This window comes from Elephas maximus, chromosome 25 (genome assembly GCF_024166365.1).
Source record: "Elephas maximus indicus isolate mEleMax1 chromosome 25, mEleMax1 primary haplotype, whole genome shotgun sequence".
Classification (NCBI taxonomy): Eukaryota; Metazoa; Chordata; class Mammalia; order Proboscidea; family Elephantidae; genus Elephas; species Elephas maximus.
In genome coordinates, this window is record NC_064843.1 from 12,318,665 (window position 1) to 12,336,119 (window position 17,455).

General features: G+C 42.7%; 1 protein-coding gene across 8 annotated transcripts in view; it reads left to right on the forward strand.

Annotated features, from left to right (window-relative positions):
* The window catches only part of LOC126067740 (zinc finger protein 343-like), a 213,047-nt gene that overhangs the window by 138,668 nt on the left and 56,924 nt on the right, over window positions 1–17,455 (forward strand). The window contains exon 1 of one of the 8 annotated variants that reach the window (XM_049869926.1): window positions 7,216–7,472. The exons of the other annotated variants lie outside the window; for them this stretch is intronic. The gene's annotated coding sequence lies outside the window, so the exon portion shown is untranslated. Of the gene's footprint in view, window positions 1–7,215; window positions 7,473–17,455 lie in introns of those variants that run through there. 8 annotated transcript variants of the gene reach the window in all.

A 17,455-nucleotide genomic window follows, 5' to 3' on the forward strand; every position in this document is an offset into this window, starting at 1 on the left:
TACTGCAGAGTGTCTTCTGTAGCAGTTCACAGCAGTCTTGCAGTTGACAGCATCTGGGTGGGGGAGGGGCTCTCATTCTCCAAACAGACCCCCAAAGAGGTGTGCCTTGTTGCTCTCAGAGCCTCACCCACAGTAGTATGGTGACTGTGGGTGTAGTCTGTACTCAAGATGCCTGCTTTCTAACACACAGGCAATAGTCCTTAGCACCAACCAGAAGGGGGAGCAGACAGACCCAAACTGTCCCCCTGGAATGTCTGTCCCATTGATTACAGTGGTATGAGCTAGGCGTGTGCTAGGAGGCAGGTAGAGTGTTGCTTCTGAAAGCCAACTCCAACACAGGACACCTTCTGTACCCATTTGCAAAAACCTTGCTGCTAAGGTTTCCAGGTGGGGGAGGTGCTGAAACCCTCCAAAGGGACCTCTGAGAGGTCTGTCTTATTGATTTTAGAGTGGGAGCTTTGGTTCCTGTCTCTTTGTTCAGCTACAGTGTGTAGTGGTTAGGGAAGCAGTCTCTTTGCTGGGGCCACTTCCTGGTTCACAGCAACCTGTGCCCACTTGGCTGGTGGGGATGGGTAAGGACGGTGGAAGAAGTGATTTTCCTGTCATACTCGACTTGTTCATTTGTTCATTCTTGCCTGTCTACGGTTTCCTGTTGCTTTTCTCTCTTCCTGATTCAGAATTCCTCAAAAATGAGTGTCATTTATTTTTCTTTCTTTCTTTCTTTCTTTCTTTCTTTCTTTCTTTCTTTCTTTCTTTCTTTCTTTCTTTCTTTCTTTCTTTCTTTCTTTCTTTCTTTCTTTCTTTCTTTCTTTCTTTCTTTCTTTCTTTCTTTCTTTCTTTCTTTCTTTCTTCTTTCTTTCTTTCTTTCTTTCTTTCTTTCTTTCTTTCTTTCTTTCTTTCTTTCTTTCTTTCTTTCTTTCTTTCTTTCTTTCTTTCTTTCTTTCTTTCTTTCTTTCTTTCTCTTTCTTTCTTTCTTTCTTTCTTTCTTTCTTTCTTTCTTTCTTTCTTTCTTTCTTTCTTTCTTTCTTTCTTTCTTTCTTTCTTTCTTTCTTTCTTCTTCTTTCTTTCTTTCTTTCTTTCTTTCTTTCTTTCCTTTCTTTCTTCTTTCTTTCTTTCTTTCTTTCTTTCTTTCCTTTCTTTCTTTTCTTTCTTTCTTTCTTTCTTTCTTTTCTTTCTTTCTTTCTTTCTTGTGTGAGAGGGAAGAAACAATGGCCTATTCGTGCCACCATCGTTCAGAATCCCGTAGGGTTTTTAATGTTTTAATGGATGATTTCCCTGGAAGTAGATTGCCAGGGTTTTCTTCCAAGTTGCCATTGGGTAGACACAAACCTCCAACCTTTCGTTTTGCCGTGGAGTGCTCAACTGTTTGCACTACTTAGGGACCCCCTTCCTGTGTTAGGTGGAGGTCATTCTGCTGCTATTCTTGCAAGGGCCCTTTGGGGGCTGAGCAAGATAATGTGTCTGTAACCTCAACACCCTCAAGGTCTGAAGAGTGAGGAGGGGTATCTCTGTTACCCTGACCACTCTGCACTGAATTCCTGCCCCTCTGTCTCTGTGCTCACAGCTCAGTGCTCAGGCTGGTAGCACCTCTAGGCCCCAGATTACCACTACATGGACCAACTTCTTTCCTCCTGTCCTTCCATAACCCAAAATCCAGTGCCATCGAGTCGATTCTGACTCATAGCGACCCTATAGGACAGAGTAGAACTGCCCCATAGATTTTCCAAGGAGTGCCTGGTGGATTTGAACTTCCTTCCATACGCCTGCTAAAAACCTTCTTACTGGGTGTTACTACTTTAATGAGTAACGTGGTGGTAGGAACATTACATCCACCCTGTTGGCTGTTCTACTTCTGGCCTCTGCTGGGCTCTCTCTGTCCCATTTGACTTCATGAACAGAATGGCCTCTCCTCCTACATGCCACAGAGCAGCAACAACCCCAGGCTGCTGTGTGTAATCAGTCACGAACCACAGTTTGGGGATAACTTAGTGGAGTTGTAGCAGAGTCCAAGGCAGGAAATCCCAAACAGTATACAACTAACAGTTTCCCTTGGCTGCTTTGAATTCTACCTGTTGCTAAAGCTCACTCTTCCTAGCAAGTTACCACTGATAAACCAGAATGCCCGGGTATTCAAGTACACACTTTGGGGTGGAGAGAAAGATTTTTACTGGATGGGCGATTCACATCTTCAGGCCCTCCAGAGAGTCAAATTTGAATCATCTATAGAAGTGAGGTGGTGTAGTGGTTAAGTGCTACAGCTGCTAACCCAAGAGTCGGCAGTTCAAATCCGCCAGGCGCTCCTTGGAAACTCTACGGGGCAGTTCTACTCTGTCCTATAGGGTTGCTATGAGTCGGAATCGACTCGATGGCACTAGGTTTGGTTTTTGGTTTATAGGAGTGAGGGAGAAGATCTGAGGTCTAATTAGTCTTACTTTTTAATTAACAGCTTTATTGTGGCATAATCCACACATAATAAAAGTTCTCTTATTGCGTAAAATTCAATGGTCTTTAGTTTATTCACAGAGTTGTGTAAACATTATTGTTAGCTGCTCATGGTGACCCGAGCACAATGGTATTGAACCACTGTGATCAACAGGATTTTCCTTACTGATTTTTTAAGTAGATCCCCAGGCCCTTCTTCCTAGTCTGTTTTAGTCTGGAAGCTTCACTGAATCCTGTACAGCATCATAGCTACATGCAATCCTCCACTGACAGATGGGTGGTGGCTGCTCTCGGGGACCTTGACCGGGAGTGGAACCCAGTTCACACGAATGCAGGGCAAGAATTCTGCCCCTGAACCACCACTGCCTTCTGTGCCATCATCGTTGTTAGCTGTCTTCAAGTCAGATCAACCTCTTGGCGACTCCACGTGCAACCATTACCATAATCTAACTCCAGAACATTTTCTGTACTAAAAAATAAACTTTATAAGTATAAGCAGTCTCTTTCCATTCCCCACTCCCTCTGCTCTAGACTCTGACAACCACTAATCTGCTTTCCATCTCTATGGATTTGCCTATCTTGGACATTTCATATAAATGGAGTCATACATAGTGTTTGGTGTCTGGGTCATTCATTGTAGATGACCATGTTTTCATTGTTCATCTATGTTGCAGCATGAAGTAGTACTTCGTTATTTTTATGGCTGAATAGTATTCCATTGTTTGTGTATATACCACATTTTGTTTATCCATCCATCAGTTGATGGACATTTGGGTCGTTTTCAGTTTTTGGCTATCATATATAGTGCTGCTATGAACATGTGTGTACAAGGGTTTCCTTGGGTATATGTGCATTCATCTACAAAGTACCACAACCTGGGTGGCTTAAAACAACAGAAATTTATTCTCTCACACTTTTGGAGTCTAGAGATCTGAAATCAAGGTGGAGGAGGGGCCATGCTCCTCTGAAGGGTCTAGGGGAGAATACTTCCTTGACTCTTCCAACTTCTGGTGGTTCCAGGAGTTCTTTGGCTTGTGCCAGCGGAACTCCAGACTCTGCCTCTGTCTTCACATGCTCTTCTTCTCTGTGTTGTTGCTTATGCCTTGCCCTCATCGCATATTGATGTCAGTCACTGGATTTAAGTTCTACCCTAAATTCAGTATGACTTGTTCTTGAGAGCCTTCCCTACAATGCCCCTAATTCTAAATAAGGTCACATTCTGAGGTTATGGGTGGACATGAAATTTGAAGGGATACAATTTGATCGACTATAATGTGTTTTCAATTCTCTTGCACATATACCTAGGAGTAGAATTGCTGGGTTATATAAGTCTGTACTGAACTTTTTAAGAGCCGCCAAAATGTTTTTCATAGCAGCTGAACTATTTTGTATTCCGACCAGCAATATATGAGGTTTCCACACATTTTTATTGTTTTTCTTTTTGAATAAAGATGTTCCAGTGGGTATAGAGTTGTATCTCAGTGTGGTTTTGTGTATCTTTTCATATCTTTATTGGTCATTTGTCCATTTTCTTTGGAGAAATGTGTATTTAAATTATTTGCCCATTTTTTAATTGGAGTATTTGCTTTTTAACATTAAATTTTAAGATTTCTTTATATATTCTACATACAAGTAGAAATTATCGGATATTTCATTTTCAAGTACTTTCTCACATTCTGGGAATTGTGTTTTCACTTTCTGGATGGTGTCCTTTGAAGAAAAAAAGTAATTTGATGAACTCTGATTTATCTATGTTTTTCTTTTGTTACTTATACTTTGGTGTTGTATCTCATAATCCATTGCCTAAATGAGGTCACAGAGATTTAACCCTATGTTTTCTTCTAAGAGCGCTACCATCTTATCTCCTGGATTTAGATCTGTGATTCATTTTGAATTGGTTTCTCTGCTATGTGAGGTAAGGGTTCAACTTCAATCGTTTAACCTCCACCACAATTAGAATAGAGAACAATTGTTCAATCCCTTTGTAGTAATACCTAGCCACCCTCCCTGGCAGCCATAGATCTGTTCTGCATCACTTTGTCTCTCTGAGAATATTCTATGAATGGAATAATACAGTACATAATCTCCTGAGACTATGAAGGAAAAGGTGTCTTCCCCTTTTGGCAACAAGGAATATTCAATTTAAGTTTTATTTACTCTTTGTGATGGTTAAGATTGCGTGTCAGCTTGGCTGGGCCATGATTCTCAGTGTTTTTCCAATTGTGTAATGTTGTGATCATTTCCCTGTTGGTGTTTGATATGTCATCACCCCCATGATGGGATCTGCTGTGAACGGCCTATCAGTTGAAAGGGAGTTTCCCTGAGCGTGTGGACTGCATCCAAATATAAGCAGACGTTCTGGCAAGGCTTGTGGACTTTTGCTCATTTTGGATCCTGTAGCTGGCTCATGTTCATCTGACCTCCAGTTCCTGGACTTGAGATAGCAGCTTACCAGCAGTCTTGCCTGCCGATGTTGGCATTCATCAATCTTCGCAGCCTGTGAGCAATAGCCCTGCTCTCTGACCTGCCAGTCTTGTGTTCGCAAGCCTCTGCAGCTACTTGAATCAGGAGAGGCCACTAACCTGACCCACAAACGTTGGATGGTCCAATGTCTACAACCATGTGAACAATATCGTTGATAAAAAATCTCTCTCTCTGCATATATATATATATATATATGTTTATATGCTTTAATGGTTTTGCTTATCTACAGAAACCAACCTAAGACATTTGGTACCGAGAGTGGTTCTAGAGAAACAAAATTGTCAGGATGAGTTGTCTAAATTTTTCCTCAAGTCTGATTGGTCTTAAAGATGTTGATGACTCTCCTTCCAGTAGTAAAGAGGCCACTACTAAACATGGCATGAGGTGGCAATTCAAATATGCAAAATAGAACCACCAATAGGCCAGGTATTGGTGAAAGACGAGGCTCTGGGTGATCGCATGTGTGATACCTTTCTACAATTTTATCATAATGAGAGGTATAAGGAAGCTGGTTGGTTGGTCCTACTTTTACTAGATAAACTGGTGAAAGAAAGATATTCACTCAGGGCTTCCGAGTCAAAGCTCAAGTGCTGCATAAATGACCTGGAAGTTTCCACTTGTGCCCTGAAAGAAAACCTTTTTGAGAACCACCACCAGTTTCCCGTAGCAGTCGCACCATTTTGTATTCCCACCAGCAATGTATGTTTTCTTACACTTGTTATTGTTTATCTTTTTGAATAAATGCATTCCAGTGGGTGTGAAGTGGTATCTCATTGTGGTTTTGAGTGTCTTTTCATATTCATATTGGTCATTTCTTTTCTTTGCCTATTTTTTAAATTGGGTTATTTCCTTTTTAACGTTGAATTTTAAGATTTCTTTATATATTCTAGATACAAGTCCCTTATCAGATATATAGTTTTCAAATACTTTCTGACATTCTGTGGATTATCTTTTCACTTTCTGGATGGTGTCCTTTGAGGCACAAAAATATTTCATTTGATGAAGCCTAATTTTTTTTTTTAATTTATCTATTTTTTCTTTTGTTGCTTATGCTTTGGTGTCATATCTAAGAATCCATTGCCTAATCTAGGTCACAAACTTTTAACCATATATTTTGTCCTAAGAGCGTTACCGTGTTAGCTCTTTTAGATCTGTGATTCATTTTGAGTTGATATTTGTATATGATGTGAGTTAGGGGGTTAAACTTCATTCTTTTTAACCTGGACCACAATCAGCATACAGAACTGTTCCCTCAGCTCAAACATCTAGTTCAATCTCTTTGTAGTAATATCTGGCCACCCTACCTGGCAACCACACATCTGTCCTCCATCACTTTAGTTTCATCTCTACAAGAACATTTTATAAATGAAATTATAAATAGAGTATGTAGGTTCCTGAAACCATGGAGGAAAAGGTATCTTTCCCTTTGGCAACAGGGAAAGTTCAATTTAATTTTCATGTAACCTTATAATTGCTCTGGAGATAACACTGGAGCCATTATTCTCTGTCCTTGCACAGAGGATGTGACCCAGCTAGAGCTGGACTCACAAGGACTCCCAAGGATACATCAACCGGGCCCTGAAGTATAAAGACAATAGCTAGGACAATCTTGGAAAAACATCTTTTAGGGAACTTTTCCCATAAATCATAAACACATCGAAAGACCCAGGTACTTTCCACTCTTATCTTTTACTGAATAGTAATAATTGTTGGACCAACGAAGACCCTCCTGACTGTCCTCACGAAAACTTGTAAGAATGATTGTTAAGACAGACAATTCGAAATGTAGGATCAGAGTTTCTAGCCTATCTGTGAAAACGGTTTTGCCCATTTATAACATTAATATATACTGATAACTCCGCAATGTTCCTGGGAAAAAAGGGCAGGGAGCCAAGCTCCAACCTGGGAGTGAGGCGTCCATTCTCCCTGAGCAGGCTGAGAATCTGCTACAAAGGCTGAGGACTTGGACAAGGGGAGAATGACGACAGAGGGAAGCGCTGGAGTTTCGGGTAAGGGCTCCACCGAGACTTTGGGAGCCTGCTTTGCTTTCCAGGTGTGTTCCCAGTAAGGAAAATGAGGCCGATCACAGGACTGCGGGGCAGCACGAGGCCAGGCGTGTATGGCGTTCCCGGCTGGTGGGGTGTATGTTGCCGAGCCGAAGCCCAGGGAACCCGGCTCCACTTCAGCAGAAAAAGTTCGGTCAAAGTCGGCTTGCCGGCCAGCGACCCGGGCGGGGCATGCGCGCCAACCGGAAGTGTCTTGTTCCTAGTCTCACTCGGGCACCTCTAGGGTTTGCGGAATGGATATTTTAAGAAGAGACCTAAGAGGCGCTGGGTTTTTGTTTTTTTGAAGAGGCTGTCGCCCCAGTGGCTGTCGTCCGGGTCCGTGACCCGCGTGGCTCAGAAGCCGCTCCTGTGACGGCCAATGGGAGCCGCAGGCCGCGAGGATTCTGGGGACTGTAGTTCTGGGGGAGTCCCGCGGCCGGTGAGTGGAGGGACCGAGCGAGACCCTCAGGGTCCCCGACCCCCGGGCGTCTTTTCCCCGCGGTAAGGAGGGTCAGGAAAGGTTGGGCCAGCGTTAGGGCCCGAGGTGGAGCTCGGCGGGAGGGGAGAGGGCCCGGCGGCGGGCGGGTCTGCGGTCGGCGGTTCGGCGCCTTCGGTTCCGGACGCTCCATTTTAGGAGAAGGGGGCGCGGCTCTAGACGCGCTTTGGGGGCGAGGAAGTTGGGTAAATGAGACCCAACCTTCACTCCCTGAGTTGCAGGGCGCTCCGAGGGCCTTCCGCCCCTGGGTTGGGGCTGGAGCAGGAGCGACCTGGAACTTGGAGTTTCTTTTTGGAAGCGGGTGGGGTTAGTCAGGGACAAACAGTTCCCGGGTAGAGAGGGCTGCTCCGGTCGTGCATTCTCGGGGTTACTTGGGCTGTGGGATGAGTTCGGCCAGGGGCCAGGAGACTGAGACCCCTGTTGGAGGGGGCGCGGCGAGGGCTATAAAACCCCGGGGTTTTTGTGGGGAGCGCTTCCTTGGTCCTGCATTTCCGGGTCGTGACGGGCATCCAGGGCTTAGCGCACTCGGCAAAGTTAGTTTGTTTTCAGAGGGGCCGGGGCCGTCCCAGGTGGTAGTTGAGCGGAGGGTGGGGGTTGGCGGTGTCTCAGGGCCTGCTGTGGCTTGGTGTGTTGTTGGGGTGCTAGGTGATTGGAGGTGAGCTTGATACTGGTATGTTATCCCCGGGGCGTCGTGGGAGAGTTTTATGGGGCCTGGAGTCCCTGGGGCTTTTAGTGGGTGAGTGAGATTTTGGCCTGAGACTGACAGCGATGTGTTCTCCGGTGGTGGGGAGCTGCGCCGTCGGGGCCTGCATCTAGGCAGTGTTTTCTGAGTGGAGGCAGGTCGGCTTGTCTGTTGGGTACAGGGATCCGCTCTGCTTTGTGACAGAGATCTCTAGCTGTTGTAGGGTGGGTGTCCATGTGGCTGATTTTCCTTCCCCCTGTCTGTTTCTGCCTTGAGTGTTGGGGCTCAGTCGGCCACCTCTGGTTTGTGGCTGTAGAGGGGTTAGGTAGGGCGGGAACCTTTGAGGGCTGTTTGCGGACTATCCGGATCGCTTCCGGCATCCGTGGTGGGGTCCAGGTATCAGGACTTTCATTTTTAATATTTTATGAAGGGAAGATTTTAAACCTAATCCTTAGAATAAGTACAGTGAAACCGATGGACGCATCAACAGATTGAGCATTTACTAATTCATGGCCAATCTTGTTTCATCTACATCCTCTCAACCCTGTGTGTAGATCCACTTTGAGAGTTGTTGCACCCCAGGGGGCCAGTCACTATTGACATGTTCCCTGGCCTTGGTGCCTAAAAATGTGGCACCACACAGCTAGAGTTCAGATCTAGGCACTTTAGTTTTGTAGTCCTGAGCAAGATATATATAACCTCTCTGTAGGTTGGGTGCCACAGTTTATCACCAAAAACCAAACCAAACCAAACCCACTGCCGTCAAGTCGATTCCGACTCATAGCGACCCTGAGTAGAACTGGCCCATAGAGTTTCCAAGGAGCACCTGGTGGGTTCGAACTGCTGACCTCTTGGTTAGCAGCCGTAGCACTTAACCACTATGCCACCAGGGTTTCCAGTAAGACCTGGAATTGTTTCTGGTATGTATTAAGAGATAGTAATTGTTATTACATTCAGGTTCCGGCCATTCTTGTCCCAGTAGCACTTCAGCCTGGAAGGTGGATTCCCAGGGCTGTGCCAGCTGCCGTGAAACCAAAAATAATAGTTGCTGTTATTTATTAAGTAGTCTCTGTGCCAGATGCTGCGTTTTACAGTCACTGCGATTTCTGATTCCCTCAGCCAATCTGAAAGCTAGTAATCAAAATTCCCATTTTACAGAGGAAGTAGTAGCCCATTATAGAAGTTAATATGTGTAGCATGTCTAGGCTCAGGATTGGGAGCTCCATCAGTTATGTACATTCTGCTGTTCTTATTTCATCCTGTACTCTCCAACCTCCATTTTGTTTTCCCTGCTAGACTATTTGGAGCAGATCATACCATTTCAACTGTGAATACTCCAGGATGCATTTCCAACAGATAAGAATTGTTTTTTGAAACTATAACTACAGTACTGTTATTGCAGTCAACAAAATTAACAGTAATTCCTTAATACCTAGTTTGTTTTGAATTCTTTGCGTTTGTCCTAAACATGTCGTTTTTCAGTTCAAACCCTCCACCCTTTCACCAGTAAGAAATGTGAGAGGTAGGAGCATCTGGAATTCAGCAAGCTGAATTCTCCTTTCCTCTTTCTTGTTCTTTCTGATTTCCCATCCATCTGATTAGGTACTGAGTCCTCTCAGTTCCACCTTGACAGGTGTACCCCTTGGTTCTTCCCCTCCCTTCATCTGTGTTCCTGCGCTACCCAGGCTTTCATCTCTTTACCTTTCGAGTTGTTCCTCTGAGGTAAAAATTATTACGCCACTCACTAAAAAGGGCCATTTCTTATTGTCTACCTCTGGCTCTGCTCAAACTCAATAATTAATATAGTGAAGATTCCTTCCTTTTAGGTTGTCCCGGGTGTTTCTTGGGCCTTCCTTGTAGACGATCCGCACATGGCATATTCTTCCCACCAGGTGTGCATCTGGGTCTATTCTGTTTTTTAATAATTCAGGAGTGATTATGAGGTTTAGGACACATTGTATTATGCATGACCTCAACTGACTGACTGGTTACATTGCATTAAAATGCCTTGGAAGGTGATTGCATTACCTTGTATGTGGAGCACTTAATTACATTAGTTTACATGCCCAGGTATAGGGGTTAGAATTCTGTCTTAGTCGCCTAGTGCTGCCATATCAGAAATACCACAAGTGGGTGGCTTTAACAAAGAGAAACTTATTTCCTCACAGAAAAGTGGGCTAAAAGTCCAAATTCAAGGCTTCGGCTCCAGGGGAAGGCTTTCTCTCTCTGTGGACTCTGGAGGAAGGTCCTTGTCCTCAATCTTCCCATGGTTGAGTAGCTTCTTAGGTGCAGGAACCCCAGGTCCAGAGGATGCTCTCTGCTTTCAGTGCTGCTTTCTTGGTGGTATGAGGTCCCCCTCCGTCTCTGCTGGCTTCTGTCTTTTATATCTCAAGAGATTGCCTCAAGACAATCCAATCTTATAGGTTGAATCCTGCCTCACTATCACTGCCGCCCATCCTCCATCAACATCATAGAGGCAGGATTTACAACATATAGGAAGGTCACACAATAGCGGGAATCATGGCCCAGCCCAATTGATACACACATTTTTGGAGAGACATAATTCAATCCATGACAGACCCCAACACATATTTTGAGGGGACATAATTCAATCCGTAACAATTACTAATTAGCTTTGGAAGGACTTTTAGTTCAGATGGCTTTTTACCTTTACTGAGCTACCTTCTCTGCTGTTTTTATGTATTTACTTTCCTGGCTCCCTTTGTAATGGGTCATCCCAGTTCATTGTGTAACACTGCTGAAGGCTGAGACTTCTGTAAAGCAACCCCCTCTACATAGTGCTGTCTCCTGAGCCTGCTAACTGCCCCCACCACCTTTAAAGCTAGGTTGGTAAAGACTATGCTCTTGTAAGCTCCCGTGGTACATCGGCTTCCTTTGTAGTTACTGTAATCCTGCCCACGCCTTTATAAATTGTCCCTTTGCTAAACTCCCTAATTACCTAGTTGATTTGCCATCTTTTACCTGGCTTACGTGAGGACAATGCACTTTAAAACATCTATGTTAATGATAATTGGGACCAAATAAATGATATAATATCCGGAGACCCTTCGGATAAAATACTGACCAAGAATTTAGAGAATATTCCTGTATTATATCAAAACTTTTCTGTAAAATGATACTGGTGAGGAGTGAGCTTCTTGGATCAAGTAGACACATGAGACTATGTGGGCACCTTCTGTCTGGAGGGGAGATGAGAAGGCAGAGGGGGAAAGGAGCTGGCTGAGTAGACACAGTGAATACAGGGTGGAGAGAAGGAGTGTGCTGTCCCATTAGAGGGAGAGCAACTAGGAGTACACAGCAAGGTGTATATAAATATTTGTACGAGAGACTGACTTAATTTGAAAACTTTCACTGAAAGCACAATAATTTTTTTTTTTCTGTAGCTCCATAGTAGCTTGCAGAAGATTATGCCCTTGAAGTATTTGCATTTTTATAAGGAGATAGATTTGTCACAATGGACATGGCAAACAAAGGGGAAAGTGAGATGTAACTGAACGTGTACTATAGGAATTATTTCATTTGCCATCTCTGAATCTCTCATAATTAAATGGAACTAATATAGGGTCACTGTTATGGATAGAATTGTGTCCCCCAAAATGTGTTTCCACTTGGCTAGGTTATGATTCCTAGTATTGTGTCATTGTCCACCATTTTGTGATCTGATGTGATTATGTTACATGTTGTGAATCCTAATCTCTGCCTGTGTTTCATGAGGCAAGAATAGGTTATGTTAAATAGGATGGGTGGAATGCAACACCCTTAACTCAGGTCACAGCCCTGATCCAATGTAGGGAGAGCTTAACTGGGGTGTGGCTTGCATCACCTTTTATCCTACAAGAGATAAAAGGAGAGAGAAGGTGGAACCTCATACCACCAAGAAAGAAGCATCAGGAGCAGAGCATTTCCTTTGGACCAAGGGTTGCTGCACTGAGGAAACTCCTTATCCAAAGGAAGATGATGACAATGACCTTCCCCCAGAACTGGCAGAGATAGAAAGCCTTCCCCTGCACCTAGCCCCCTGGTTTTGGATTTCTAACCTCCTAGACTCTGAGAGAATAAAGTTTTGTTTGTTAAAGGCATCTTGTTGTGGTATTTCTGTTATAGCAGCACTAAGATTGTTGCTATGGGTTGGAATACACTCAACAACCGTGGGTTTGGTTTTGGGTTTAGTAGAAGATTATATCCATGGCACCTTGACATAAAGAGAATTTTTTTTTTTAATAATTTTTATTGTGCTTTAAGTGAAAGTTTACAAATCGAGTCAGTCTGTCACATATAAGCTTATATACACCTTACTACATACTCCCTTTTAAAAAAAAAAAAAAAATTTTACTCTCCCCCTAATGAGTCAGCCTGTTCCCTTCTTCCATTCTCTGCTTTCGTGACCTTTTTGCCAGTTTCTAACCCTTTCTACCCTCCCATCTCCCCTCCAGACGGGAGATGCCAATACAGTCTCAAGTGTCCACCTGATACAAGTAGCTCACTCTTCATCAGCATCTCTCTCCAACCCATTGTCCAGTCCCTTCCATGTCTGATGAGTAGTCTTCGGGAATGGTTCCTGTCCTGGGCCAACAGAAGGTTTGGGGACCGTGACCACTGGGATTCTTCTAATGTCAGTCAGACCATTAAGTCTGGTCTTTTTATGAGAATTTGGGGTTGCATCCCACTGTTCTCCTGCTCCCTCAGGAGTTCTCTGTTGTGTTTCCTGTCAGGGCAGTCGTTGGTTGTGGCCGGGCACCATCTAGTTCTTCTGATCTCAGGACGATGTAAGTCTCTAGTTCATGTGGCCCTTTCTGCCTCGGGCTTATAGTTATCATGTGACCTTGGCGTTCTTCATTCTGCTTTGATCCAGATGGGTTGACACCAATTGATGCATCTTAGATGGCCGCTTGTTAGCATTTAAGACCCCAGACGCCACACTTCAAAGTGGGACGCAGAATGTTTTCATAGTAGAGTTTATTATGCCAAGTGACTTAGAAGTCCCCTTAAGCCATAGTCCCCAAACGCCCGCCCTTGCTCCGCTGACCTTCGAAGCATTCAGTTTATCCCGGAAACTTCTTTGCTTTTGGTCCAGTCCAGTTGAGCTGACCTTCCTTGTATTGAGTATTGTCCTTCCCTTCACCTAAAGCAGTTCTTATCTACTAACTAATCAGTAAATAACCCTCTCCCACCCTCCCTCCCTCCCCCCTCTCGTAACCACAAAAGAATGTGTTCTTCTCAGTTTATACTGTTTCTCAAAAACTTATAATAGTGGTCTTATGCAATATTTGTCTTTTTGCCTCTGACTAATTTCACTCAGCATAATGCCTTCCAGCTTCCTCCATGTTATGAAATGTTTCACAGATTCGTCACTATTCTTTATCGATGCATAGTATTCCATTGTGTGAATGTACCATAATTTATTTAACCATTCATCTATTGATGGACACCTTGGTTGCTTCCAGCTTTTTGCTATTGTAAACAGTGCTGCAGTAAACATGGGTGTGCATATATCTGTTTGTGTAAAGGCTCTTATTTCTCTAGGGTATATTCCGAGGAGTAGGATTTCTGAGTTGGATGGTAGTTCTATTTCTAACTTTTTAAGAAAATGCCAGATTTCCAAAGTGGTTGTACCATTTGACATTCCCACCAGCAGTGTATAAGAGTTCCAATCTCTCCGCAGCCTCTCCAACATTTATTATTTTGTGTTTTTTGGATTAATGCCAGCCTTGTTGGAGTGAGATGGAATCTCATCGTAGTTTTAATTTGCATTTCTCTAATGGCTAATGATCGAGAGCATTTTCTCATGTTTCTGTTTCTGTTAGCCGCCTGAATATCTTCTTTAGTGAAGTGCGTGTTCATATCCTTTGCCCAGTTTTTGATTGGGTTGTTTATCTTTGTGGTTGAGTTTTAACAGAATGATATAGATTATAGAGATCAGGCGCTGGTCAGAGATGTCATAGCTGAAAAGTTTTCACAATCTGTAGGTGGTCTTTTTACTCTTTTGGTGAAGTCTTTAGATGAGCATAGGTGTTTGATTTTTAGGAGCTCCCAGTTATCTGGTTTCTCTTTGTCATTTTTGGTAATGTTTTGTATTCTGTTTATGCCTTGCATTAGGGCTCCAAAAGTTGTCCCTATTTTTTCTTCCATGATCTTTATCGTTTTTCATCTTTATGTTTAGGTTTTTGATCCATTTGGAGTTAGTTTTTGTGCATGGTGTGAGGTATGGGTCCTGTTTCATTCTTTTGCAAATGGATATCCAGTTATGCCAGCACCATTTGTTAAAAAGACTATCTTTTCCCCAATTAACTGACACTGGTCCTTTGTCAAATATCAGCTGCTCATATGTGGATGAATTTATATCTGGGTTTAAACAGAATTTTTTGATGCAAGTCATGCTTACAGTGTTTATTTTCTGCACACTTCATGTTACAGTTTATAGCCACAGATAACGTTTCATCCACGAAGTCTTTTATACTATAGAAAAAAGAAAACCAAACCCAGTGCCGTCAAGTCGATTCCGACTCATAGAAGTATAATTATTTACTCAAATGAAAATCACACAATTCATTTATGTGGGAAATAAAAATAAACAGATGAAAGTTGTTCTTCTAGACTTATATATTGTATAAATATTTAAATCTCTCTGAACCCTATTTCCTCCAAGTGTTTTCTTACGACACTTTCACGCTTACAGAAAACTGAAAGATATGTTACACTGGATGTCTGTATGCCCACCTAAATGAGTGGATAGATATGTGATGAAGCAAATAGGGCAAAATGTAAATAATTGGATCACAGTTGTCAATGGAGAAAGTATGGTACTTTATTAGGCGTAATACAGAAATTTTATTGAGGAATAGAAGAGCTGTAGCTGGGCAGCATATTGTAAAATTGTAGTGTGCTCTGATGTTCAGGAGGAGAGAAGTGTTTTTTACACAGGAAAACCACAAGCATGTCTTTGTGTTCCTAACTACAAGCGTATCTTTGTACCTACTTTAGCTTCACCACAGTTTGTTCTCTTTCCTGTTTTTCTGCGTTTAAAGTTTTTCTATTATAGAAGTTATGGGTCATGTATTCAGAAAAGAGCAGAAACAAAAACAAAATGGATTGTGATCCAGACCTGTGTCAGCCATTTCATTTTTGCCAGGGGCCTCAGTTAGAGTTCTCCTCCACATACTTTACCAAGATTTTTGTAAATGTTTTCTAATGTATAAGTTTACTAGAAGAATGGAGGTTCCTCCTCCTGTTCTAGGGTGAAATCACCACAAAGTTATAGTAAACCAAGAAGAAAGACAAGAGGCAAAAGTGGGAAACAGACAAGCATGGTGCCAGAGCCACGTCTGCCCGAGTTGAAGGAATGTTACAGACTCGTTAGTGTATGTTAACGTTACAAATATGTAAAATCATCAGAAGCTTCACGTTTTCAGAGATTGGCTGAAAGCTGCCAAAATCACCAAGCTTTTATATTTTCAAATGTCTTTTCTAATAATCATTGGTACAGATTTCAATAATGACAGGAGCTGTCTTCACTGGTCCAACAAATCTTACTGTTTACTAAATGCTAATAAAAAAGATAAATAAAAAACAAAACAAACCTGGATTGATTCCAACTGAGGGTCTTTTGCGCTCTATCTAGGATTTATGTGACAGGTTCCCTAAAGGATGTTCTCCAGGATTGTCCTAGCTATCGCTTTTGTACCTCAGGGCCCAGGTGATGTGTCCTTGTGAGTTCTTATTGCTCCAGCTAGGCTACATTCTTTATACTCACGGAGAGGAATAATGGCTCCAATTTTAACTCCTACATCACTCCCGTAGTAGATTTTCTGATGTTATTAAGCTGTTTTGTCATTTTTGGAATAAAATACTGTCATTTTGGGGATAAAATATGTTTGGTTATGGTGTACTATAATTTTTTAAGGTACAGCTGCAATTTGCTAGTGTTTTACTTAGGACTTTTGCATCTATGTTTATAAGTGGAACTGACCTCGTTTTCTTTTTCTGTAGTGCTCTTGTTTGCTTTTGGTGCCCTTGGTGAATGCGTTAGAAACCATTTCTTATTTTTTTTTAATGCTTTGCTATTGTTATTAGGTTCCATCAAGTCAGTTCTGACCCATAGCGACCCTTTCTACAACAGAATGAAACGCTGCCTGGTACTGCACCATCCTCACAATCGTTGCTCTGCTTGAGCCCATTGTCGCAGCCATGGTGTCAGTCCATCTCATTGAGGGTCTCTCTTTTTCACTAACCCTCTGCTTAATACTTTGGGGCATGTAATATTTAATACAGAAATTACCTATTCCCAAAAACTTGGCTAAAACTGGCCAATAAAATCATGAGGCTGATGCCTTTTAGAGAGTGGATTCGGCGACCTTTTCGTTTTCTTCTGTGGTTAATAATATCTGTGTTTTTTCCTTCCCCATTTTTTGAGTCTATTTTAGACAATTTGTATTCTCCTAGGAAATTACCCATTTCTTCCAGATACTTTAAATTACAAAGTGGAACCAATAACAGTTTTTAAATGTCCATCCGTAGACATGTTGCCTTTTTAGTCCTGAGACTGTTTGCCTTAATGTTTTCTCTGTCTTCAGTGAAATGAGTTCCTTAATGGGGCCTTCTGCCTTGGTTCTTTGGAAAAACAGCTTGGGAGAAATAAGAGCAAAGGAGAGCCCCTTTTGGGAACCTGTCACTCTCATGGCAGAGGAAAAAGGACACGACAGGTGGTGGGGTCCTGCAAGGCTTAGAAATCACACCTTTGCTCTCACTCCCATGTGTTGCCCAAGACAAGACTGATGTCAGGAGTCAAACCAAAACCAAATCTATTGCAATTGAGTGGATTCCAAGACATAGCGACCCTATAGGACAGATTAGAGCTACCCCGTAGGGCTTCCAAGGAGCGGCTGGTGGGTTCAAACTGCCAGCCTTTTGGTGAGCAGCTGAAAGCTTAACCACTAAGCCACCAGATGTCAAGGACACAGAAGTATAATCTTTTAATAGAGAAGCAGATGGTAGGCAAAAATGATAAAATCTGGCTCAAAGGCCTATTTTATCTTAATTACTAGGATTAACAAAGTGACCTAGAGGCATTTCTCCTTACAGGAAGCTCACAATCTAGTAAAAACAGTCATTTAAGTAAAAATTGCAATCTGGTTTTACTAAGGTGATGTGTAGGCTGAGCAGCTCTGCCTACGGTGTTGGGGGAACGTCTTAGGGGAACCCCAGCTAGCCTTAAAGGGCACTACACAGCAGGAAGGAGTCCCTGGGTAGTGCAGACAATTAAGCTCACAACTGCCAGTTTGTACCCAC